Source organism: Polypterus senegalus, chromosome 10 (assembly GCF_016835505.1).
Source record: "Polypterus senegalus isolate Bchr_013 chromosome 10, ASM1683550v1, whole genome shotgun sequence".
Taxonomy (NCBI): Eukaryota; Metazoa; Chordata; class Cladistia; order Polypteriformes; family Polypteridae; genus Polypterus; species Polypterus senegalus.
Genome location: NC_053163.1, coordinates 76,345,251 through 76,370,938, shown reverse-complemented (window position 1 = coordinate 76,370,938; position 25,688 = coordinate 76,345,251). Strand labels below are relative to the sequence as shown.

The 25,688-nt window shown below is 37.6% G+C and overlaps 1 protein-coding gene across 1 annotated transcript in view; it reads left to right on the top strand.

Annotated features, from left to right (window-relative positions):
* Positions 1 to 25,688, top strand: part of tnmd (tenomodulin) — a 444,267-nt gene that overhangs the window by 224,064 nt on the left and 194,515 nt on the right. The window lies entirely within an intron of this gene.

The following is a 25,688-nucleotide window of genomic DNA, read 5'->3' as shown; positions in this document are numbered from 1 at the left end:
AGAAACGATCACAACACGAGCAGCAGAGACACGAAGTAGCAAAAAGGACAGCGGCTGTACAGGCTTTAAAATGATTGAAGGGCAGCGTGATAGTAGCTGCCCCCCTTCACAACGTGAGCAGTGTTATACGTCCTGCAAGAAAAAGATTTAACCACGCGAGACAAGGCAGTGAGCCATCATTTAAAACAAGTCCACAGACATCTAACCTAGTAGTTGTTGGATTGCTTTTGGCAGACAAGCATCATGTGTTCCCAGCTCTTAAAACAATGACATGTGACAAGCAGAACAGGCAGCTCGCAAGCAGCAAAAAGACAGCAGGTGATCCGACGGCATATCCTTAGCGTGCATTCAGCCGCCCCCTCCCCCTTCACAATGCGAGCATATATATATATATATATATATATATATATATATATATATATATATATATATATATATATATATATATATATATATATATATATATATATTGGCTTTCTACAACCTCCTGTGTCTCTGTGCAAATCTGTGACCCAAGCGTGACAAGTGGTACCAGGAGTGGTTGAACAGATGGTTGCTGCTGAAGACTTATTTCAAATGGCTAAAAGTTTTGCACTTAACGACTGGAAACTAAACATGGATGGCCCAATCTGTGCGCAAATTCAAGATTTGATATGTAAAGTGCACTGCTGGTTTGAAGGAGACGTGATGGAAATAGTTGTCATTGAATATATTACTGGCCGGGATACCTGCAGTCCTTCGAGATGAATTTCTGTGTCATGATATTAAATCATTAATGATTATGTCCAGACGATTGGAGGGTTCACAGTCCACTTGGAGAAAGAGTGGTGGATTTGGTGCTGCTTCGCAACCTATGAACGAACGTCCAGGACATTCTCGTCACTTTGATCGACAGCTACAACATTGACAAGCTGCAGGACCTGAAAATCAAATGGGGTCAGATAGGACCCCGGGAAATCCAGTCGTAGATGAGATGCCTATTTCTGGGGAGACAGTGGCAACAGCGAGCCAAGGAAACTGTAGATGTCGCAGAGGATATTTTGGAAGCAGAGCAGACCATAGATGTTTCCAGTGCGATCACCTTATAGAAAAGGATGGTTGCCTTTTAAGAGTGATCTCAGACCATTTAAAGGGGGAATTAATTGAACAATTGGTTGTACCTGAAGTACATAGGGAAACTCTTTTGCATCTGGCACTCTCTCACATCTTGGGGGAAAATCTGGGTGCTGATAAGACAAAAGAACGGTTATTAAAACGATTTTATTGCCTGAATATGGGAAAAGATGTTGAACGGTTTTGTACTTCGTGTCCTGACTGCCAGATCATCTCTGCTTATAAGCCTCCTCAAGCTCCCCTTTGTCCTATGCCCATTTTAGAAGTTCCCTTTCAGCGGGTGGGATTAGATATTGTAGGCCCTTTGCCTAAGACTAAGAATGGGTACTAATATTTGCTGGTGTTGGTTGACTATGCAACACAATATCCCGAGGTAGGTAAAGCTCTGTGTGATATTTTTACTCGTGTTGGCATCCCTAGAGAAATCTTAACTGATTAAGGCACTCCTTTTACTTCTCGCGTGATGAAACAATTGTGTGATAGCTTTGCTGTTAAGAAATTGAGTACCACTGTTTACCATCCACAAACGAATGGTTTGACTGAACAATTTAACAAAACTTTGAAACAGATGATCAGGGGAGTCGCTCATAATGATCCCACAACCTGGGACTCTGTCCTTCCTTTTGTTATGTACACGGTGCGAGAATCACCACAGGTGTCCACTGGCTTGAATCATTTTGAGTTGTTATTCGGCAGACAGCCGCGAGGCATCCTGGATGTTATGCGAGAGGAATGGATAGGAAATGAGGCAACAGCTCAAGGACCAAGCTTTGCAGATCGGGTAATTTCATTGCAGGACAGAATTTCCATGCTTTCCTCTATTGCTGTGGAGCATCAACAATGAGAACAGGAAACTCAGAAACGTCTTTACGATAGGCGCTGTAAGCTCCATGAATTCAAACCTGGTGATCGTGTTTTGGTACTGGTTCCGTCCGACCCACACAAATTCTTAGCTAAATGGCAGGGCCCCGCCCTTATTGAGGAGTGTATGAGTCCAGAAAATTACAAGATTAGAATACCAGGCCGGCATAAACCATTCCAGATTTTACACATTAATCTCTTGAAAGAACGGCACGACCGACAAGAGGTTAACACTTCCTTGGCTGCAGTTTCTCAGACCGAGGTTGCCATTGGTAACGATCTTACTGACACGCAAAAGACAGAACTGTTATCTTTGAAAGAACTGAACACTGATGTCTTCTCAGACTTACCTGGCAAGACTAACATTACAAAACATAAAATCACCCCTGAACCTGGTGTTCGTGTACAGATGCGGCCGTTCCGGATTCCGGAAACACAACAAAATATTGTGCATGAAGAGGTAAAAAAGATGCTGACATTAGGTGTAATTAGTAAAGTAAAAGTGACTTGCGCAGCCGGGTCGTAAGTCCCAAAGCAAGACGATTTGGTTTGCTTCTGTATCAATTTCAGACGCTTGAATAAGGTCTCTAAATTTGATGCTTATCCGATGCCCTTTGTCGTTGAACTGTTGGAAAAACTGGGTCAGGCGAGCTATATTTCCACACTAGATCTCACGAAAGGTTATTGGCAGGTATTTTTAGAGGCTAGCAGTTATGAGAAAACCATTTGCGACTGCTGACGGACTTTATGAATTTACAAGAATCCCGTTTGGTCTTCACGGGGCACCACTAACTTTTCAGCGTATGATGGATCAGATCCTGCGTCCTCATTCTGAATATTTCGGGGCTTACCTTGACGATGTCGTGATTTTCAGCAATTTTTGGCTAACACACTTAGAGAGGCTTCAAGCTGTTCCTGAAAGCTAGAGACAGGCTGGCATTACTGCTAACCCTAAAAAATGTAAACTGGGCATGTCCGAGACTCTTTACTTAGGTTATTCTATGGGCAAGGGTTTACTTAGGCCACAATTAAGGAAAATAGAAGAAATGCTTGCTAACCCGAGACCAAAAACACAGAAACAGGTACGCTCTTTTCTAGGGCTTGCTGGTTACTACAGAATGTTCATACCAAATTTTGCACATAGAGCTGCTTCTCTAACAGAACTTACTAGAGGTAGGAAAAACCGACCTATCTTGTGGACAGAAAATTGCAAACGTTCTTTCAGCGATTTAAGAAAAGCCTTGTCTTCTTATCCGGTTCTAAGGAACCCGGTTTTCACAAAGGATTTTGTCTTACAAACAGGCGCAAGTGCATTTGGAGTAGGCACAGTCCTGACACAGATTTTTGATGGAAAAGAACATCTAATCACATATCTGAGTAGGAAATTACTTCCTAGGGAACATATTCTACAATTGAGAAAAAATGCTTGGCAATTAGGTGGACTGTGGAAGCGCTTCGCTATTACTTGTGGGGACAAAACTTCACTTTGGTAACTGATCATGCTCCACTTCAATGGTTATACCGACAGAAAGATACAAACTCTCACCTCATGAGATGGTTTCTAGGCTTACAACCTTACAAGTTCACAGTAAAACATTGGCCAGGTTCTGAACACGTCAACGCAGATGCATTATCACGACTATATGAAACTGGTACAGAGAGTCGCTTGATTCACGAGAATGTGAATAAAGCTGAGGGGGAGGGTATAAGCTGGAGGGGTGATCACACCCCAAGAAGACACAGACGCCCCTGGGAAAACCCCTGAAACACAGTCTACTTTCACATTGCTCCTTATCCTTCTCACCTGCGGTATAACGCGTAATAAAGCCCTCGCGCAGTACTCCGCTTACTTAAAAGCCTTGTGCAGCGCCTGTCAGATTTGGAATTGATTGTTTTGCTTTTATCTCTCTCTCTCTCTCTGACATTCCGTGCTCCTAGCAGAACTGTCATCTCTGACTTGTCATGGAGCACGTTTAAGCTTTTGAAAAAGAAACAAATGTTTGTTTGCAGTGTTTGAATAAAATTCCTGCTTTCTATAACCTCTTGTGTCTCTGTGCAAATCTGTGACCCAAGCGTGACAATATATATCCATCAATCCATAATCCAACCCGCTATATCCTAACTACAGGGTCACGGAGGCCCGCTGGAGCCAATTCCAGCTTGCACAGGGCACAAGGCAGGGCGCCAGCCTACCGCAGGATGCACACACACACAGCACACACTAGAGACAATTTAGGATCGTCAATGCACCTAACCTGCATGTATTTGGACTGTGAGAGGAAACCCACGCAGACATGGGGAGAACATGCAAACTCCACGCAGGGAGGATCCAGGAAGCAAACCCTGGTCTCCTAACTGCGAGGCAGCAGTGCTACCACTGCGCCACCATTATATTTATTTCTTGTTTGTTATATTAAAGTTGTTGTGTGTATATACCTTGATAATTATAGAAGGTGACAATATTATGCAAAAAATAACGTATTTGGTCACGTTGTAGATTTATAAAACAGCTGTTAACATCCTATAAACATTTTAACTATGCTGTTAACAATATTAAATTATGGATAAAAATAATAAGACTCTTGAAATGTGTTACTGTTATTTCACAGTGTTTCATAACATTTCAAATGACTTATACATGTATTTTTTTAACAACGTGGAAACAATTCATACTTGAATTGATACCTAAACTAAAGGCGTAGCGTATATGTATTATTCATAATACCTTCTGCACCTATGTCTGACTACCAAGTAGGACGGCTTGACTTCTAGTCCATGTCAGAAGCATCAATAAAGCACTCCTCCACCACCTGCCTCACTCTGTTGCTGCTTCTGCTCCTCACATACCAAAATTTTTTTCAGGTTGGAGCACAGGCAGGTGAAATAACTTGCTCATTGTCACACAGTGCCAGTGGCAGGATTGAACCAAAAACCTCTGGGTTTGAAGTCCAAAGTCTTAACCACTACACCTTACCGAAAGGCACCTGAGATGGAAACCTGGGTCCTTCACTTTACAAATAGTAGCCATTTTAGCTGGTCATTCCAAAGGAGAACTAATCAGGCTTTTTACAGTGAGGGTGTCATACTCCACTTGAACTCTGCTACTGTGGCCATTTTCTAATCTCTCTGTCTGGAATAGATCCCTGGTTTTGACTTTGCTATGTACTTTAACCTGTTATTTGTTAGCTCTTCATCTCCTGATCCAATCTTGTATTTATCATTTTAAAGACAAGTCTGTTTCTTCAGCTCTAGCATAATATCAAGGCCTTTAGCCACAGTAAAGAGTATCAGAAATTGCTGCATTTGGGCTTCTGAATTGCAAGAAAACAGAACAAGTTGGGTGCTTGCAAACAGGCCTTATTCTTGAACTTGAAAGAACAATATCAAAGTCTTTTAAAGTTGATCCTGCACAAGTAAATTCTAAGCTGTCTGAAAGTGTGCACACGCAGGCAGTAAGAAGTGGTCGCGCCAGCTGGGCAATTCTGAGGAGCTGGAGTGACCAAGGAGGTGGTTGGCTGTCCGTGGAAGGCAGTGGGAGTCAAGCAGGCTTGGGAGAGTGAGCCACATTGTGGACGCCCTGGTTGCTGGGGACCCGAGTCTCAGTCCGGCAGATCAGCTGTACGGAGCCAGGGGATGAAAGTCAGCTGCACCTGCAGATGGGACAACTTCCCTGTTGAAGGGCCCATATGGGAGAAGCAGGGGAGCTCTGGCTGAATGGCGAAGGCACCAGGTTTTTAGAACCTCGTTTTAGTGGATTTTTTTATTTGGGAGTTTAACCTCCAGCTGTCACTTATTGTTTTTATGGATTATTTATTTATTGAACTATGGAGCACCGCACTATGGACACTGTTTTTTGTTTTTGTGTTTTTTTCTTTTTAATAAATACACTTTTGCACTTTTACACCATCTCCTTGCTACAGGTGTGATTTGTCCCCATCTGCCAGTTCATCTGGTTACATTACAAACGGTGTTGGGTTCAAGAGGCTCTCAGAAGACAGGTGGGAGCATGAAGCTGGCCCACACCATCACAGTGACCGCTCATAAAATGCTATGATTCCTTTGGTTAAGCAAAATGGAGGGAATAGGGATATAGATGACGGCAAAGTGCCTGGACACCAGACAGAACAGGGAAGTTTTCAAAAAGGTCATTTTTTGCAACTATTCTTTGGTCTCACAAAATATTTTGAACATTGCTTTGGGATTTGTGGAGGCCAAGGAGTCCAGTGGATAAATGTAATGTTTGTTTCAACACATTTTTTAACAATGTTTAAAGCAAACTGTCTTCTCCAGTGGCACCATGTCATATATCTTACGGGTACCAATATTTTGGAATATTTCTGTTAAAGGTTGCTAGGTAAGGTCAACCAGAAGTAAGTGATGTGTGAGGCCTTTGTTCACAGGTTTAAAAGTCAGTGTTTTATGCTTCCTGGTTGTTCACATTTTTGTTGTGGATACAACAAAGAAAAGACTTAGCATTCTCATTAGTGTTTCAATTTGATATTTGGTAAGAAATCTTTTTTTTTTTATTGACAACGACTTCAATTTACATTGTGGCACTGGTTAGGTGATATTTGGGTTTCAACTCCTGCACTCCATTCTCTGACTTACAATTTTGGTTTTACATCCTGGCCTTTTTAATTAAATTACTGTCTTCCCAGTTTCAACATCAGCCCATTAATAAAATGGCAACATGTACCTTGATTCCATTCTCATTTTAATGCTGCTGCTGCCCAGTCAGTACAAAAGTGCAATAAATATGACAGATATATATGGAACAAAAATGTCTAGAAATAATACATGATTACTGTTTATACAGATTAGAACTGCACATCATATATACCCAAATGTGCTAACTGTACAGTACATTTCTTTTAACTTGCTCCAAATGAGTTTTACATAATACTACACTCTGTAAGAGAGAGTGGTGTTTCATTTTTTATTTATTTCAAGACAGACAATAAACTTAATCATTCGAAACACACTATGAAGCCACAGCCAAACTTTATGAAAAGGTTTACCAAAAATTTCTACATGGAATTTCAGTCTCACGTCTGTGACAACAAAGGCTTCCCTTAAAAATAGCAGCTAGAACAAGAATTTTAATCAAAGCTTCATCTCAGTTTAACAAATGTATGTGAGTTATAGTTTGCCAATAAAGAAGTGTTTACTAACCTCATTCTTCTGTGCTGAGAACTTTGATTGATAACAACACAGAACAAAGATCTGAGGCTGATTGTGATGCAGATGCACGTTTTAATATTAGATACCTTCAGCAGTTAACAATGCATTACCCAGAATAGAATGGATATTATAAAGTCTCCTCTTCAGCAGACTCATTTAAAAGACAAAAAGCTAACTTCAAATAGCATGGAGTGGGTCAAGGGGTCAATCCAGCAGCATTCTAATAAAATTAAAGGTATTTTTGGAAATGAAAAGCAAAATTGAATTTATTTCAACACTTTGTTTTTGTTGTATAGAACATTTCTTAGTAAAAAGTCAAAGTGTGTGTTCAATAATGATGGTTTGAGATGGGGGTGTGCATATCTGAATAATTTATTTTTAAAATGTATTTTGGGTGTGTTTCTGCCTTGAACCCAAGGTTTCAGGGAAAGGCTCAAGAGAAAATTAATTGGATTATGCTGCTTTAAGAATTGTATATTATTGTTGGACACTGTCATTAACACTGGGGCAGAAGTTATACTTAAGGATATCTGGGCTTTGAATTGGTATGTGTAGAGCTTGTTCTGCCTATTCAACAGTCCATGGTCCAAACAAATGATTCTTTATAAATTAATGATACCAGCTTAACTGAATGTGGTGGAGTAGGTCCAATCTTTCGGTCCTTTGCTGACAGGATAATTTCCTCATTTCTCATGAAACAAATTGGACAAAATTGTATAACATATCCTCCTTCATCTACTCTCTATTTATAAAATCCAAAGCCTAAAAGTGCAACAGAAGTACAACGACGTTTTTATGTCACATTTTTTGTCACGCTTTAAATAGGGCTCATTTTAAAACCTAAATAAATATGTTTGGTATCATTCTTTTCAGAATTTATCGAACTTTAATGTGATGTTATTCGATTTTCAGATTCTTATTCTGTTTTTAAAATATAAACTAAAAAATATCAGGAACTCACTTCTCGCAATCAGGACTTTATGCCAAAAGATTTAACCACACTCGGAGCCGGAAATAAAGCAGAAGCAGTAGGACAACTGCTGTACAGGCTTTTAAATGTTTGAAGCGCCACACGAGATGCAGATCACACGGCAGAGCAGCAGAAGCAAGCCAGCAGCTGAGGAGGTAAAAAAAACTGTATTTGTTTCCCATTGTATCAATGGGGTTTCGGAGGAGCGGCTGCATCTCCTTCGGGTGCGTTCATCCCCCCATTCACAACGCGAACGGCAGAGACATGAAGTGGCTGGTGAGCGAAGCGAGCAGGGGGGAACCCCCTAGTATAGCATAACACAGTCAATCCTGTTTAATCCGAGCCATGGTCACAGAGTGCTAGAGCCTATTATGGCAGGACTGGAAGGATATAGCCTTGGACAGGGCTTCATTGCAGAGTCCACACAAGCTCAACCACACTGGGCCAATTTGGAATTGACAACTAACTGTCACAGCTTTGGTGAAGTGAGAGGAAAACAAGAGTGCTCAGAAAAAAAAAGCCCATACAGATGGAAAAACTGTACAAACTCCACACCAATAATCATATTCAAACTATGGTACAGCAGCACTTACTACTGTAGAATCCCATTCTGCACCAATATTTCTCAGTCAATCTTAATTACAAGGTGCCCTTCATGTCAAGATAAAAGTATATTGACATAGTGGAACTGACAAAAATAATAATGATCAGGAGACATTTCTAGAGTATATATATGCCTTATTTAGTTTCCATTAGCCCAATGGATGTATTCTTCTGTGCTTTTGGTCTGGGAGAAATGAAGTGCCTCAGGAAGCCTTTGCATAGTGTTCTAAACTATTAGTGTTACCATAAGAAGTCCTCTAGTAGATAAAATGTCAGATTATTTTCAACTCTTTCCGATGACTGCATTTTTCTCATGCTCAGGTAGCCTGCAAAATTCTTATATTCTGCTTTTGATTTTAAGGAGGGTAATGCATACAAAAAGAATAGTTATGATTGTACTGATGGCAATGTTGACATTGATATTTGTGGATATGTAACTAAATAGCATGCTGTCATGTCTAGGCTTCCTTCTGAAAATGAAGAATCTGACATCAGTATGTCAGGCAAAGATACTTCAGACTCTTAGTCCTGAGGTAAAAGTATTGTTTATTCAGATGGTTAGCAGACTGTAGAAACAGATTATACTGCTGTAAATGATATTTAATTGACTGCCGCTCCTGGAGTGATAGTGTCTGCATTTGTATTGGTGGTCACTGCCCCTGCGGATACTTTAATAATATTTTTGAATCATTTAATTCAGCATCTAATGGATATGCAGAACAATTTACGTTCCAATTAGCTGCCACAAAGTAATGAAGCTACTTCTTTTGCATAAATCTCACTATGAAAAGAAGTGTAAGTAAAACAAAAAAGATCATGTCAGATTTCACAGTGCACCAATGATATAAAAAAAACAAATCCAGTCTAAGCAACTAGTTTTGTGTTCTACATTAGTGTGCAACAAATGTAAATCAAATTAGCTAGGAATCATTTCTATAATCTGATAGCTAGCATGGTAAGCAATGGGGTTATGGGGTGGGCGGCATGTATGGTGGAGGGCAGTAGCAGATGAAAGCAAGGTTCTAAGAAAACGAAACTGAGAGAGTTACTAGAAGTGCTTACATTGTCCTACCAGGCTAGAAGGATAGGCACTACTAGTGTGCAGTACTTTGTGGAGGTGTGCTGGCTCTGGGGTGCCACTGGGCAGGGGTAAGTCATGTAAAAAGGGAGGTATGATTTAGGCAGGAGATGAGAGGACCAGGAAGGAAATAATAAACTTGGCATCACCACCTGGCTGATATAGAGTAGATGGTCTCTGGACACAGAAGGGAATGTTCTCACTCTGTAATATGTCAAGTAGTCAAGAACTGTCTCATGAAGGCTGGCAAGAAGTGACTCCAAGTATCAGTTTAAAGCCACTTAAGTGCTATAAAACAGCTGATTGAGGAGTGCTGGGGCAAGAGCTAGTCTGGCTGGAAGAGGATTAAAACCAGGAGAAAGAGAAAGACAGAAACACAGGATGTATTAAAGGAAGTGACTGGTGCAGTACTTTGTGTGGGACAAGTTTCACTCCTCCAGGCAGCATGGGACTGAAGACCCTAATAAATTAGGCCTAGTGGATAAAGTGTTATAGGCTACAATGTGATCAATTTATGACGGTACAGTTCCTTATTAAATAGTGCAGTTGTGTTTTTTCCATGAGTAACATCCTTGTATTTTTGAAATCCACCATGCTAAATACACAGTCACAAATGGAATAAAACGTTTTCTTGATAATGTGATCTTGATCTGCTGGTATATTCAGTGCTGTCCTTAGCCAAAAAGGGGTGCTAAGCAGAATCTTCTTGGGTACCACCAACACCCTACCCCTCTATGAATCCACCACACTAATATTTCTTATAACAGCTTTAATTTGAACAATAAATATATAAATAAACAATAAATAATCAAAGAAGCACTCATCACAAAATTAACTATAAGTTTTAACATCAAACACAAATACCATTTAAAATAATAACAACTTGAAAGTGAATGTTTAGGGGTTTCTTTGGTCTCTTTGTTGCGTACTTTTTATGAGGGCAAAGTCATCTATGAGGTCATCACATGACAGCTTCAGTGCTAGGTCTGAGTTGCTGCTGATGATAGCAAAGCTTCTTAGATGTTCTTGTGCCATGCATTAGCTTAGGTATGTCTTGATGAGCATAAGTTGTGAAAAACTGGTAACTGGAAGGATTGCTGCAATCCAGAAGGCAACACATATGTTTGGACTTCAGTGATATTTAATGGCAATGCTATACCAAGTCATTTGTTTCCTTTATAAATGAAGGCCTATTTAGTAATAATAATGACAATAATTTTAAAAATGTTTCAGGGTATTAGTGTGATGTTACTCTTTGTTACTTGATATAGCCAACAGTATCACTTGTGACATGTGATACAACAACAACAATTTTAATACTACTACTACTACTGGTACTAATAATACAAATAAAGATAATATTAAATATATGAACTAGCACTGCTAATAATAATAAGATAAAAACTGATAATATTACTACTAAACATCTTAATAAACTTACTTAATGCAGTAAATGCAGGTTCAAAATGAAGCTGAATATTTAGATATTTAAAAAAAAGAATGAGTGAATATATATCACCTACACTTATAAATTTATCTAAACTTCATTTTGTCCTTCCAATAACAGCAGATAACAAAAAGGCATTAACTAAATCAGTAATCTTAACTACAAATAAAATTAACATTAAAGCATTTAATAAACTTAACTATTGTCTAATTTTTTATATATATATGTCAAAGGCCAGTGATGCCCAGTGATTTTCCACAATTCAGCCAATAACTAAATAGTAAGCAAGGGTGCAGGATAGGTGTTTGTGAAATTTACAAGCGTGTCCTCAATGGAACCACACTTAGAGCACTTCATATGTCGACTAACCTTAGCAGCCTTTAACAATGTCTGTAAATTCTGAAGTCTACAAGGTGATGGTAATATATAACTCTCAACCATGTATCAGCTAGTTATTGTAACATCAGATAATATCTGATAAACACTATTATACATAATTTTATAGTTACTCCATTGTTACTCCAGTAAACCACTAGCTTTAGTGTAGTGTCAACTGATGTAATGTTAGCTAGCTTACTAGAACTTACATTTCAAAACACACCTGCATATGCAGCATAAGTTTCTTTTTCATGCTTTCATTTTTTTCTTTTCTTTTCTTTTCAGTGCTGACTTGAAGTCATAGAAAATTATCACAACAGTAGACTGTCAAGAGCATTAATCTGATGATTCATGAAGGAGCAATAACTTCAATAGAGTCAAGCTGTGGACCTCTAAATCTCCACTCTATTGAAGAGGTTGTTGCTTTGCATTATATGTCAATGATGTTACGCAATACACTGGTTACAGTATGGTTAAGATTAGGGTTGTAGGAGGAGCTATCTGACTGAAGCCAAGTGACAGAAATGTGTAGTCCAATTGGCTGTCCAGTGGAGCTCCTGAATCGTGGATCCCCCCACCCCCATGGGCCTTACACACTGTGTGTGATCTACGTATAGAAAGGGGTGGCTCTCGATATATAGAAGAAGGAACCACTAGTAACACTCACACACTACATGCTACCATGTTGTGGTAGATATGTGGCCTCTGTGTGGCAAATGCAAGTTAAAAAGCATGTTTTAGGTTGGTAAAGTTTCACTCTGGTCAGTCCAGTTTAACGTGGACGTTTAAGGTTATCTTTTGTGTTAAGTATCTCTTTTAAAGAGCATGCTAATAACCTGAAGCTTGAACCATGGAAAACATGGCAGCAAGGGTAGATACAGAGGTTGCTACAGGACTACCTACTGTGCTGAATGCGCAAGGTGGGAGCAGCTTTTAAATGGAGATGCAATCAGGCGATGTCAACGAAAACAAAATTGCAAGCAAAAGGTCAAAGCCAGACAGACAAATGACAAATCAAACTAGCTCATGACGTGAAACAAGAATCGTGGTCAGAGAACATTGTTAAATTTTAATGAAGATCAAAAAACTGAGAAAGAACGCTGAAACCAGGGATTGAGAAACTAAAATAAGTGGGTTTGAGAAGTTGTTTGCCTTATGTATAATACTTTTTTCTATGAAAATTGTTTTTTTTATAAAAATTGCTGCTTCTTTATAAAAAATCATAGAGTGGAATTATATATTTTTCTTTTATATTCATTGATTATTTTCTAAATGTATGGAAGCTTGTTTTTGTTTCTGCTTAATCTATTTTTTGGTAATTCTCTCAGTAAACAGGTTTGTATATATCTTTCATCTTTATGGTAGTAATTACTCTAAACCAAAATAAATGCCAGCAAATCTGGCAGAAGAGGCAGGGAGAATCAAGTTGGTGGTAAATGGGAAGTGCATGACTCTGACTTTTCAAGCTATGAACCAAAGATGTCATTTTGCACACTTCTGCTTGAATCAGTAAATGGAAATGGCATAGCAACCAATCAACAAAAATACTCAAAATGGGACACCCAAAATAAAAACAAACCGGTGTCATGGGAGTGACATAAATAATGAAAAACACGTCAGGTTAAAAAGTAAATATGACCACAAAGTTCCTTGACTTTCAAAATCCCCCCAAACAGGTCTTGATGATTTTTAGTCAAGGAAAAAATATATATAAAAAAATAAGCAACAAAATCCTAATAATGACATTTATTACAAGGGACAGTGTATAGTAATATTGCAAAGATTAGTAAAAAATTATTCAAAGTTGACTTAAAACTGCTGTGATCACAACTCTGTATTGGCATCATAAATTAAACGCAGAACTACCTCAATATATAACGGAACATTTACTTTTTAAAACTGATAACTGTTTTGTAGTACTTTTCATTATTGCATAATTGACATATTTTTTGTTTCCTCAATATTTTTCTTATCATGTATGCATACATCACACCCAAGACCGCACATAGCAATGATTTTTTTTATTGGTATTGTGAATTTAGTAATTACCAATGGTATTGGCTTTTTCAAAATTCTAAAGTTTTCATTTGAGGAAATGTACTACAGTGTAATAAGTTCAAATTTATTGTGATATGTACAGAGTAGAATGGAACACTTATTTACTCTGTTGCTGTGAATTTTGCTCCTCAGATTATGTAAAATATTAAAGCACAGAGTATAATAAGTCAAACGTAGCCTGAGCCTTGCCTGCATTTCCCTCCTGTTTTCATGGTCCATGACAGGAAATCTATTCAGAATACAACACAATAAACTGAACATTGATTACAGTCAGATGGCAATAAGAAATGATACACAGTGCAGTAAAGTTACCATTGAGATGTTTTCAGGTGGTGCTTCGTGCCTCATTAATTCCAATGTAAAGGACCAGTGCGGGCAAGATACTGTATTTTTTTAAATGTATAGAAAACTCTGGACTTTGGAACACAAATTCACAAGCAAAATGTAAATATATAATGTTTATTAAGTTATAACTTTGACTTCAAAAATATAAAAAGTATCCTTTAACCCTTAGAATGCCTTATAATATTTAATCAATGCTGTGCCTTACAGGTCTTTTTTGACCTGAATCTGACAACACTTTTAGGTGCCCTGGATGTCAGATGTTTCAACCCAAACCAGTTTTGCATTGATTGGCCATCTTATTCTGTAGTACAGTGTTGTGAAAAAGTATTTGCTTCCTTCCTAAGATCCTCTGTTTTTGTATTTTTGTATATTTTGTATATTTGTCGCAGCAAACGCCTTTACATTTTTATACAAAATGTAATATTAGATATAGGGTACCAAAGTAAACATATAATATTTCTAAATGTATGCTTAGTATATTGAAGTAATAAAGCTATCCAGGACCTATATTGCTTTGTGAGAAGGTAATTGCCCCCTTAGTTACTCCCTCAAACAGCTGACCAAATTGAATTTATAATTGGACTCAGCTGACTGAAACAGCTATACCTGATTGTAGGCAGTCCTCTTGAATCTAAATTTCTCCATATTTTCAAGTAGTTACTACATGGTTTCTATGCCTCAGTCAAAGGAATTTCAAGACGTAAGTGGCAATAAAAAAGTTGTTGAAATTTAGAAACTAGGAAAGGGTTTGAAAGCTACTTCTAAAGCCTTGGGAATCCACTGCACTGCAGTGAAGCCATTATTTCAAAATGAAGAACATTTTGAATGCTGGTGAAAGATTTGCCAAAATTACCCCAAGGGCACAGTGTCATCGATTAGGGGAATGACACAGTCCATAGATGCAAAAATTTGAGTTAGGAGCTGGGTCATCCCGTTTAATCTTAAAAAATGAAAACAAAAAAATAGGTAGAATCTAAACAGTGTGTATTAAAAGCTCAATAAACAGCCTTGTTCTTGTTCTGGAGGGACATTTGTCCTACAGTTAGCTTGGTTTGGAAATAGATGTCCTTTGTCCAGGGATCCTGGGTTTAATAAAGCTCTGACCAGGAGGGGCAGAGTCACTTGTCCTCACATGGCATCTTCTCAGAGCTGTGGAGGGAAAGGGAGACAACATAGTTAGTGACTGTGCCCACTCTTGTCCATGGGTGGTATGACATTCCTTAGATGAGACTTCCAGGTGACAACAACAGTTAAACCTTTCTGAAGAATGTATTGAACTGCAGGTCTCTCTAGCCAATCAGTCAGTCTAGTGTGCATGACTTGACAATAAGTAGAGACTTCTGCTGTTCAACAGTAACATCAGTTACTGATGAACCCAATAGAGATGCTGTGGTAGGACCTGAAACAAACAGTTGATGCCTGCAAATCAGTCAGTGTGCCTGAATTAAATCAGTTCCATAGAAAACAGTAAATTAAAATTCCCCAACTATGACATCAATGACTGATATCAAATTTTATGAAACATTTAATTGCGATTATTGCTGCTAAAAGTGTAAAACTATGGAGCAAATACTTTTCATATGTGTGATAGGAGTGTTAGATAACTTTGTTCTTTCAATAAAAAGTTAGTAATTTAAAAACCACAAAGACAGAAGGCTTGACCAATGAATCAGGAAAAGAGGCGGGTATGCAAAAAAAGTTTGAACCCATTTGAACGGGCTTCCTTTATGTGAACTACCTCCTTTTAACTGAGGTATTGTTTTAACAATATTTTAACAAAAAATATAAACATTTTGCATGTTGAGTTTTAGTGAATTGGCTGGCTTGACAGGTGAGATTTTTTTCATTAATGTTTTGATATTGTTTGCTATTGTGCATTGATCACCATACCATTCCATTGAATCATAAACTTTGCTACCTCTATTTTTCATGAAAACATGACTTAAAAATTTTCTTGGCTATCACTACAAACCACATGGGGTAAGTAACATATAAACAAAATACCATTTTTGGGTTCAGTATACCTGTAATGAGGAGTCAACTGTGGGTCAATATAGACCTGAACAAAATAGCAGTGTTTAGCAGTTGTAGAAAAATGTGACATGTGCAACATTTCTGCATTTCATAAAGTAAGGTCAGTTTACTAAAAGCCTTCACATTTCTCAGCTGAAAAGATGACATTCAGGATGTTTTTATGGATTGTGAACAAACTACTCAAAATGCAGTGGAAAATCCTTTAAAGTTAATGATGGGTCAAAACTGACCCAAAAGACATGGCAAGGTAAACATTTTTAGGTACTGCATAAATTATTGGATGTTAAAAATTATTTTTACTGTTTGGTAATTGTAGAATTGCAAAAAAAAAGTCACATTTAATCCTGAACAGATAAAATTTGGGTAGTGGTACTGATTTATAACAAAAAGCCAAGTCAAATTTGACCAGAGGATGTAAGATGTGAAAAAGGTCTTCAGTATACAGTAGAACACCATCTGTAGCACCAGTTATATCCCTTGATGATTCTTCATTTAATAGTGCAGTGGTTATTTTTAACCTGTAATTTTTATTCTTTATTTTAACATAGAGTAACTCCTTTCACAGAAATTATTTTACGTACAACTAACATGGCATTTCAATTTGCCGCCACCCCAACACACACATACGCTTGCTCTATAGATTAATTAATTGTTAAAAGTCATGTACTATGTAAAATGTACAAGCTTTTGCAGAAAGTGGTCTGATCAAAGGCAGATTTGTCAGCATTTTATTATGCAAGAAACTGCAAATCCAAGCCAGGTGGCTAGATACACATCATTATCTTTTTTTGCAAGCAGATTACTTTGTAATGTTTAGGGCTTTTTTTTCTCTCTCTTTCTCAAATATATCTCATGCCCTTTTCATTTACGCCTTTTCAAATTTACACTTACTATCAGTTGACCCATGTCGGGATGCTATAGGATGACTGCAGAGAAATCCTTAACTCATTTCTCCAACAGATTTTTCTTAGAAAAGAGCGTCTGTTGAAAAAAGAACATCTAATAAATATCTGTTATGAGAAGCATCTGTTCCGAAAAACTGTTCAGACACCAGAAAGCTAACCCTTAATCAACAGGAGAATTACAAAGAAATCTTAGATGAGCAGTGAATTGATTGGCTTCTCCAGAATAACCCACAACTGTAGGGATGCCAAAGTTTGAATTAAAACAAATAAAATGAATGCTGAATTCTGTCAATTGCGGAAATGCACTTAAATGTTGGCAGGCCCCCTCATGTGATTTTGTGAGGTGCATATCTGTGCTTCTATGCAGCAGATATTTCAAGCTATGAAATTAAAACAGGAATTCAGGATGTTTGTAAATTTTAACTGTGCATGTAGTCCAGCTCATGAACAGAGCAGCATTAACCAAAACATTCTTACTGTAGTCCATCATAACAACAACCTGAAGAACCTGCATGGAATTGAGAGCAATTGAGAAAGCTCAAACTAATCTTAAAAGAGCAAAACCAACTCCTCGGGGAGTCCTGGGACTACAAGCCTTCATTGTACCCTGTGTCTTCTATTGAGTGAAAGATCACACCAATCACACAAAAAAGAAAAACAAAATGAGTTGAGTACTAGACACTGGGGAAAATGGCGGCAGTGAATAAAGAGCTCCATGCATTTTTTGATTAAATGTGATAGATAGAGAGAGAAAAGCACGGAAACCTTATTATTTTTATTTGCCGAGAACATAACAAGAGAGTAAGATAAAAAAAGAAGAAAAAAAAGCTCCTAAGTGTTAGCCTAAGGCAAAGAGTGAAATTGATTTTTATAAAGAAAGGATGTTACAGGTCATTAGATATTGTAAAGCCACCTTTAAAACAATCCTCTTTGAAATCCTGAGGCACTATAGTGAGAATGAAAATGGGGAGGGATAGGGGCTGACATCAGGTTCCAAAGTGCCGCTCCATTTCAATTTTCTTAAGCTAATGTGGACGTCCTAGGGAAAAATGAAAACCTGTGAGTAACAATGAGAAAACCCAAGAGAAAGAAAGTACAAAAGTGTAAGGATTACATAAGGAGCAAACTGTTCGAAAACAAGAAGTGGAACATAAGAGTTTAGGATTGGGGTGCCTTAATGGGCAAAATTACAGATGGCACACCTCATTTCTGTGGATAATCAATCCCCATTCTGCCACCAATGAAGTCCTGATTTTATTTTTAAGTTGGAATATAAAAAACATATATAGTTCTCATAAACACCATTCTGACAAAACCCTTATCAATATTTAATAATACAATTCGAACAGCTATGAGAATTATTTCATGTTAGGTACCCCAATTGTTTCACATTTTGTGACGTATATTTACAGCAAGTTGAGCCCTACAACTATTTGATAAATTAGAAGTATAATACTATAATGGGGCTTTCAAAAATTGTGGAGGTGGAGGGCTGGCAGCCTACCAGCTACTCTAAATTGAAGCAGCAATGTATCAAGCAGGCTGTTGCATTTCCGAAATGTAGCCGAAGGACCCGAGATATTCATTAGATTAGTGCAGGAAGCAGTGCCAGGCCCCACCAGTCTAAAACATTTTACAAGGGGAATTGCTGAGCCCTCTAGTAAAAAAAAAAAAATCAGAAGCTTGTCAACCAAATGCCATTGTTTTTTTCTTAATTAGTTGATGTTTATTTTATATAGCACCTTTCCCAAACAAACCTAGTTAAGCACAACTTAAATACAGGATTATTAAGAGCTATCTTGAACTGTTTAGGTGCTCATTAGTAATTTAAATGAATCCTATAACAGGAGGATGACTTTGAGCAATCTAAATTGAACTTCTAAAGACTTACTTCTAATAGAATTGGAGTACAATGCACAGATAACAAAAGCATTCACATAGCCAGCATTTGGCCACAATTGTTCTACTTATTGGGATTTTGACCTTGTGGTTGTGGTTAGTTTATAACTTTCCAATCCAAAGTTCTGCTGATCTGCATTATGTTACTGGGCCAGCCGGCTCATCAGTACTGATATCTACTATTATAGCCTTTATAATCACCTCTAAAGTCAAACCAAGCCATTCCTTAAGTCATTCCGAAGAATAACCGAAACTCTGTGTGGCGGAGCTTACAGAATGATCACGGCTCATATATATTCTATCTGATTGAGCCTCACTTAATAAGAATAAAGTCCTTTTTAATAAGCTTCAATAATATTACACTATGTTCATTTTGCTATTTTTGTCAGAAACAGCATGGTCTATAGTTTAAGTCTTTACTAGCATATGCAATACAGAATGAAATTAATATGATAAAAAAATGAAAAAACATTTTGGGTTGAAGTTAATAAAAAAGAGTTTTGTGTGACCATGGAAAATCCATCACCTAAATCCATTAAATGAAATTCTTTCACTACAGCTTCAAATAATGACTTCTTCATATTTCATTTTCCAAAATATGAAAACAGTATCCACATTTTTTTTTTTTTTTTGAATTACATCTTTCAGCTCTCAAATGTCAAGCATTAAAGTAACTCGCTTTTAGATGCCTTAGCCTTAGACATTCTGTGATGAGTTGGCCAGGCCTCAAGTTGCATTTTAGTTTTATTTTTACAGCTGCCTATTTCAAGTTCCCTGACTTCTCAATCCCAGCAGGTGACCTGCCTAGAGGTGCACTGCTATATATATATATATATATATATATATATATATATATATATATATATATATATATATATATATATATATATATATATATTTATACACAGTACATATATATTTTAATCTTTACTGAACTCTGCTGAAACACACTTGATTATTTACCCAGAAATGCCTCAATAATCTGCATGGGCGTGAGACAGACACAATCTAAATTAGCACATGAAAGGAGAAGATGTTCAGAAGCCCAACCTTTTTATAATATGATAAACCAGATGTTGGAATAATTTGCATTGATATCATCCAAGCAAAATGCACGCCACTCTTTCTTCAATATGTTGCCTTAGGTCTAAACTGACAGCTGATAAGAGATACGACACAGATTAAAATGAAACATCTTTAACCCGGCATCACGGGTTAGACTGAAGAGCCTGAGATAGCTGATTACAATCACATAATTGTACAATGGGGATGCAGGCTTTCTGTTTGTATGTTTAATCAGCTAAATGACAAGGAGTTATTCTGACACTTCCTACATTTTAATCACATCCTTTTCCAGTTTCTTTTACGCGTAATGAACTGTCCTTTCTTTATTTTCTGGTTGAGTAACTCTAATAATCACCCCTTCTTATCTAAGAGCTGCTGTTTCTCAGGTAACAACTGCACTTTAGTCGAGACAGTTTTTGCCCAAACAAATTAAGCATAAACCCATTGGTGCAAATGCATGTTTAATGCAAAGTGTTTCATGTTCAGGTGAGATTGACAAGCAAATTAGAATATAAATGTGTTACTAGGGAATTCTTTTCTGTAGGTTGTGCATGCATGCAATTAATACCCGCACAGATATCACTTGGTCACACAATCCTGGAAACTTGTTTGAGTTGGGAGACTCACCAGAAAATGAATTCCTCTTGGTGCAAGTTTCATTAGATTCGATATGGTTGGATTTGTCAGCTACACAGTTTATTTTATACATGATAAAACTTCTCAGGTTATCCATCTTAACTCAACCCCAGTGCTGTACACAACTCCAGACATACCTACTTTAACATTGCAAATCATCCTACCACATATGGCTTATACGTGTCAGTAGCAGGGAAAAAACAGCAAAGATATGGCAAGAACATGAAACCTGTACTCAGACAAGAGCAGAAACATGATCTGAACCCTGACTAGTGTGCTAAAAAGCTGTCCTCACATCTCAGTCACCACTGCTAATGTACCTGAGATGCACTGAATGTGAGTAAAGGGCAATTAAGTGTCAATCTGCCTCAAGAGAAATTAACTCACTTGAATATAAATTATCATCATGAATGTAAAACTCAGCTTACAAAGTTTATTGGCTGTTACACCATCCTTCTTCACCCCACTTTTTATTTATTTAATCAGAGTACTGTGTTTGATAGGAAAGGGTTGCAATGAAACTCAACACACAGGATGCTTTTTTATCCATAATAATAGTCCACGGAGCCCATAGCTGAAAATATTTGTGTTTTCTTGAGTCCCTATATTTCTTTTCTTTCAGTTCCTTCTTCAGAAGCTCAGTGGCTTATGCTGTAGCCTCATAGATGCAATGTCCTGGTTCTGACTCTCATGCTCAGTTAATGACTGTGGAAATTTTACATGTTCTTCCCAAGCCTCTGATTGGTAAGGTTTCTTCCAGTATTGCAATGACGTGTATGTCAATTTTAAGGTGATCCCATGTGAGTGTGTACAAGTATGTATCAGAGGGCCTTGTGATGGACTTCTACTCTTTTCAGAGGGCCTTGTGATGGACTTCTACACTGTCCAGGGTTGTTTCCTGTCTTGTGCCTAGTGCTGCTAGGAGAGGCTGTGTCCCTCTGTCATCCTGAAATGGATTGAGTGAGCTTGAGAATGCAGTGCAGTGTTATGGCTTTTTGAATGGGCTAGGAAGTAGTATTGTGCTCTGAAATGACATTGCTGCCCATCCGTTCATTTACACTGAAAGGTGGCTATGACTGCAAACCCAGGCAAGACCATTCATGGAATTAAATAACAAGCAATAAAATGACTTAAAAATATTACAGTTCCTTAGCTAGAAATGACTTGTCATAAATGAATAACTAGAAGATACTTGATCCAAAGAAAGCCGACATTGACGGAAGAAGAAGTCATTCAGAGGCTAATGTGGTTCATTAACTTCTGCAGTGGTACCGTAACATCATAATATGATGGTGTTTCTGTCTGCTGCTGTTTGCCATTGCTCTGTTTGTGTATTTTTTCTATTTGTCTTTTTACTTGTTTTTTGCCTTTTGCATCTGATCTTCGCCTTGGATTAAAAACAGATATCACACATTCCTGTCCCTTGCTTCTTTTGGCCTTAACACAAGCCCTCATAGAACTGTTCTCTGCAATCTGTGTGGGTAAGTGGAAACTTTCTTGCTGTTTCTCTGCTCAAGTATCAAACTTTGATGAACAGGTGGAGGAAACTACCTTTTGTCAATTGCTGAGTATTTTTGGAAATGCTAGTGATGATGGTCTACTGGCTAATGTGTTATTTTAATTGGGCTGAGTAGGTACACAAGGGGTACATAGCTTTGCTGCCAATCTGAAATTTGCTTGGGTGGTTTTTGGAAATTTACTATGATAAACCTCAATTGCTTGTCATGGAGTATTATTTCTACTATGCTATCTAATGCAGTCACTTCTACAAAACTAAAATATTCACCGGATGCATTGTATCGGCTTTGAACAAATTATGAACTGCCTGCTGATCTCTTGCTGCACTGCGGCATGCCCTGACATCCTAAGTACATTCACTTAGATCTCATCATCGTTTTTGTCTCAGCAGGAGCAACAGTGAGTCTATTAATTCTCTTTGGTCTGAAGGATGCTAAAGTCCACAATGTGTTGATCATAACATGCTGATTCCTCTGGTAAAATTGCCAGAAAATATGTCCATAGACACTTTGAAGTCTGGATTGTTTAACACCAGATATACCTCTAACAAAACTCTGCTTAGTGGTGATTTTATTATAGGCACTAAGATGGTCTGTTTATGCCTTATGGAGACTTGGCAGCAACAGGGTGATTATTTTTCATCTAAATCAAGAGCTCCTTCTGGGGTTTGTCTGCATGTCTAAGTCCTATTCTTCTGGGAGGGGAGGCAGTCTCGCCATAATTCACCACAAACACCTAAAACTATCACTGATACCTCTCCCAGAGCATCCTTCCTTTGAACTGTTAGCTGGCCTTCACCTGCTATAATCGCTGTCTGATATACACCCCCTAAACTATCAAGTGTTTGTATTCCAGAACTTTTTACTACGACTTTGTGTGCAATGTCTCCTAATGTCATCCTTATGGGTGATTTTAACATACACTTTGACACCTCAACTGATGCACTCACAAATGATTTTAATGAAATTCTTGACTGTTTTAATTTAATTCAATACGTGAACTTTTCAACTCAAAACAAACACCATATTTTAGACTTAGTTTGCTGCTCTGGCATCATATGCAGTCTTATCTCTACTGAATTACCCATCTTAGATCGCAAAATGATTACATTTGATTTTAGCCTGCCTCTCTGTATAATAAAGGTTTAGTGTGTGATTTAATTTCATAATGTCAAGCATGGAAACCCAGAGAGCCTATTAGTTTATTGCAATTACAGCCTGTTTCTCCTTCTGCTTCCACACCATCAGAATTAGTAGACCATTACAATGTTGCTCTGTCTTCTGCCTTCATTACACTAGCTCCCTTAGAAACACAGACTATTTTATTTATTCACATTGCTTCCTGGTTCACACCTGAATTTCATCAGCTCAAAGCCATGGGCTGACAGTTGGAGCATTAAGCTAAGAAGACAGGTCTTATTGTACATAAAGAACTGTATTCAGATCATATGTTACAATACAAAAATGCTCTCTCTGTTGCCAAAACCATATACTACTCTAACATTATCAATACAGGAGGGAAAAATACTAGAGCTCTTTTTTCCACAACAAATAGGCTAATTACACTAGCAGAAAATGTTGTTCACCATATCTTCACTGTTAAACACTGCTGTATTTTCTCAGATTTCTTCAACTCAAAAAGTGAAAAAATCCACTTTTAACGTCCTTCTTCTGTCTCTATAGAAAATGACATACTTTCACTATCACCCATATTTCCTTACCAACCACCTTATTCTCAAGAGTTCAGTTTACCAGATGAAAATGATATCACAGAGCTTATAACAAAATCTAATTATTCCACTTGCCAAATGGATCCAATACCTACAAGCTTTGTTAAGTCCTGTCTGTCATGAATTTCCCTCAAGATAACTTTTATAGGTAACTCTTCCCTTACTACTGGCACAGTTCCCTTCTCATTAAAAACGGCCTCAGTTACTCCAACTCTGAAAAAACCTGGCTTAGACCTTAATATCCTTAACAATTATCGATTATTATTTCAAATGTTCCATTCATATCAAAAATTCTTGAAAGGATAGTTGCCTACCAACTTCAATCCCATCTTTCAAAAAATAACCTTTTTGAACTGTTTCAATCTGGCTTTCATCCTAAACACAACACATAAATTGCCCTGGTCAAAATTACAAATGATCTTCTCTGGGCAACTGACATGGGACTTTCTTAACCTCAGCTCTGCATTTGACACCATATCCCATCAGATGCTTTTGAAAAGACTAGCTAGTTTTGAAGTCTGTGGCCTTGTCCATTAATGGTTTTCTTCCCACCTCACTGACAGGAGACAGTTTGCTCAAGTAAAGGGCTTTAAATCTAAGAATGCAGTCGTTACTCAGGGAGTTCTTCAGGGCTCTGTTTTGGGGCCGCTTGTTTTTCTCATATATATCTTCCCGATAGGTAATATCTTTAGACACCATAGTATTAAATTTCATTGTTATGCTGATGACACAAAGCTTTATCTATCCACTAAATAACTTTTGTTTTCCCTTCAAATACTCTTATGGCATGTCTCTAAGACATAAAGTTTTTATCCTATTAAATAGCAATAAAACTGAGGTGCTCCTCATTGGTTCTAAATCTACACTCAATAAGGTTAACTATTCATTCATTTTAATTACAAACACTAACAAAAACATCTCTTTCCAGGTTGAGAGCCTGGGCATCATTCTAAACAGTACCCTCTGTTTTTCTTCCCATATAAGTAATTTTTCTCAGACTGCCTTCTTCCATCTCTGAAACATTTCTAGACTTTGACCTGTTCTTACGCAATACAGTACTGAAGTATTGGTTAATGCTTTAGTCACTTCATGTATAGATTACTGTAATGCTATCTGGCATCCCTAAAACACTTACCCATCGCTTACAACTTATTCAAAATTCTGCTGCTACGATTAATACCTAAATCCACTGAACATGTTACACGTATTCTCTTCCGAATTCACTGGCTCCCTGTTTACTACAGAGTACAATACAAAATTTTGCTCTTAACATTTAAAGTCCTCTACATCCTTGCTCCTCCATATCTTACTGATCTCCTATGAACTTACACTCCTTCTTGCTCCCTCAGATCCTCATCTGCAGCTCTACTTTCTGTACCACACATCACACTCTGTTTTATCGGAGCTCGAGTGTCTCTCATAGTGCTCCTCAACTCGGGCATTCTCCTCCCTCTCATATCCATCAATTGGATTCAATAACACATTTTAAAACTGTCCTCAAAGCATATGTTTTCAAACTGGCATATAAATTATGAGTTTACCACTGTTACAGCTAGTTATTTTTGCTACTACTTCTATACCGTTATTGCTATTTGATTGTATCATCCTCTTTGTTTTTTTTTATCTTTATTACTGTTGTTTAATTTCATTGTGCGCACTTTGAGCTACATTATTTGTATTTGTATGAAATTGTATAAATAAATGTTGTTGTTGTTGTTGTAAGGTGACCTTGAGTGTTTAAAAAGGTTAACACTACAATCCCTGAAGCCTATGAAAAAACTTGTAATCCCGGCCCACCTTAAATCCCTTTGCACCTCTCCATCAGCATCTTTTGTTTTGTAAATGTGTCGATCAGCACAAGCAGCCTA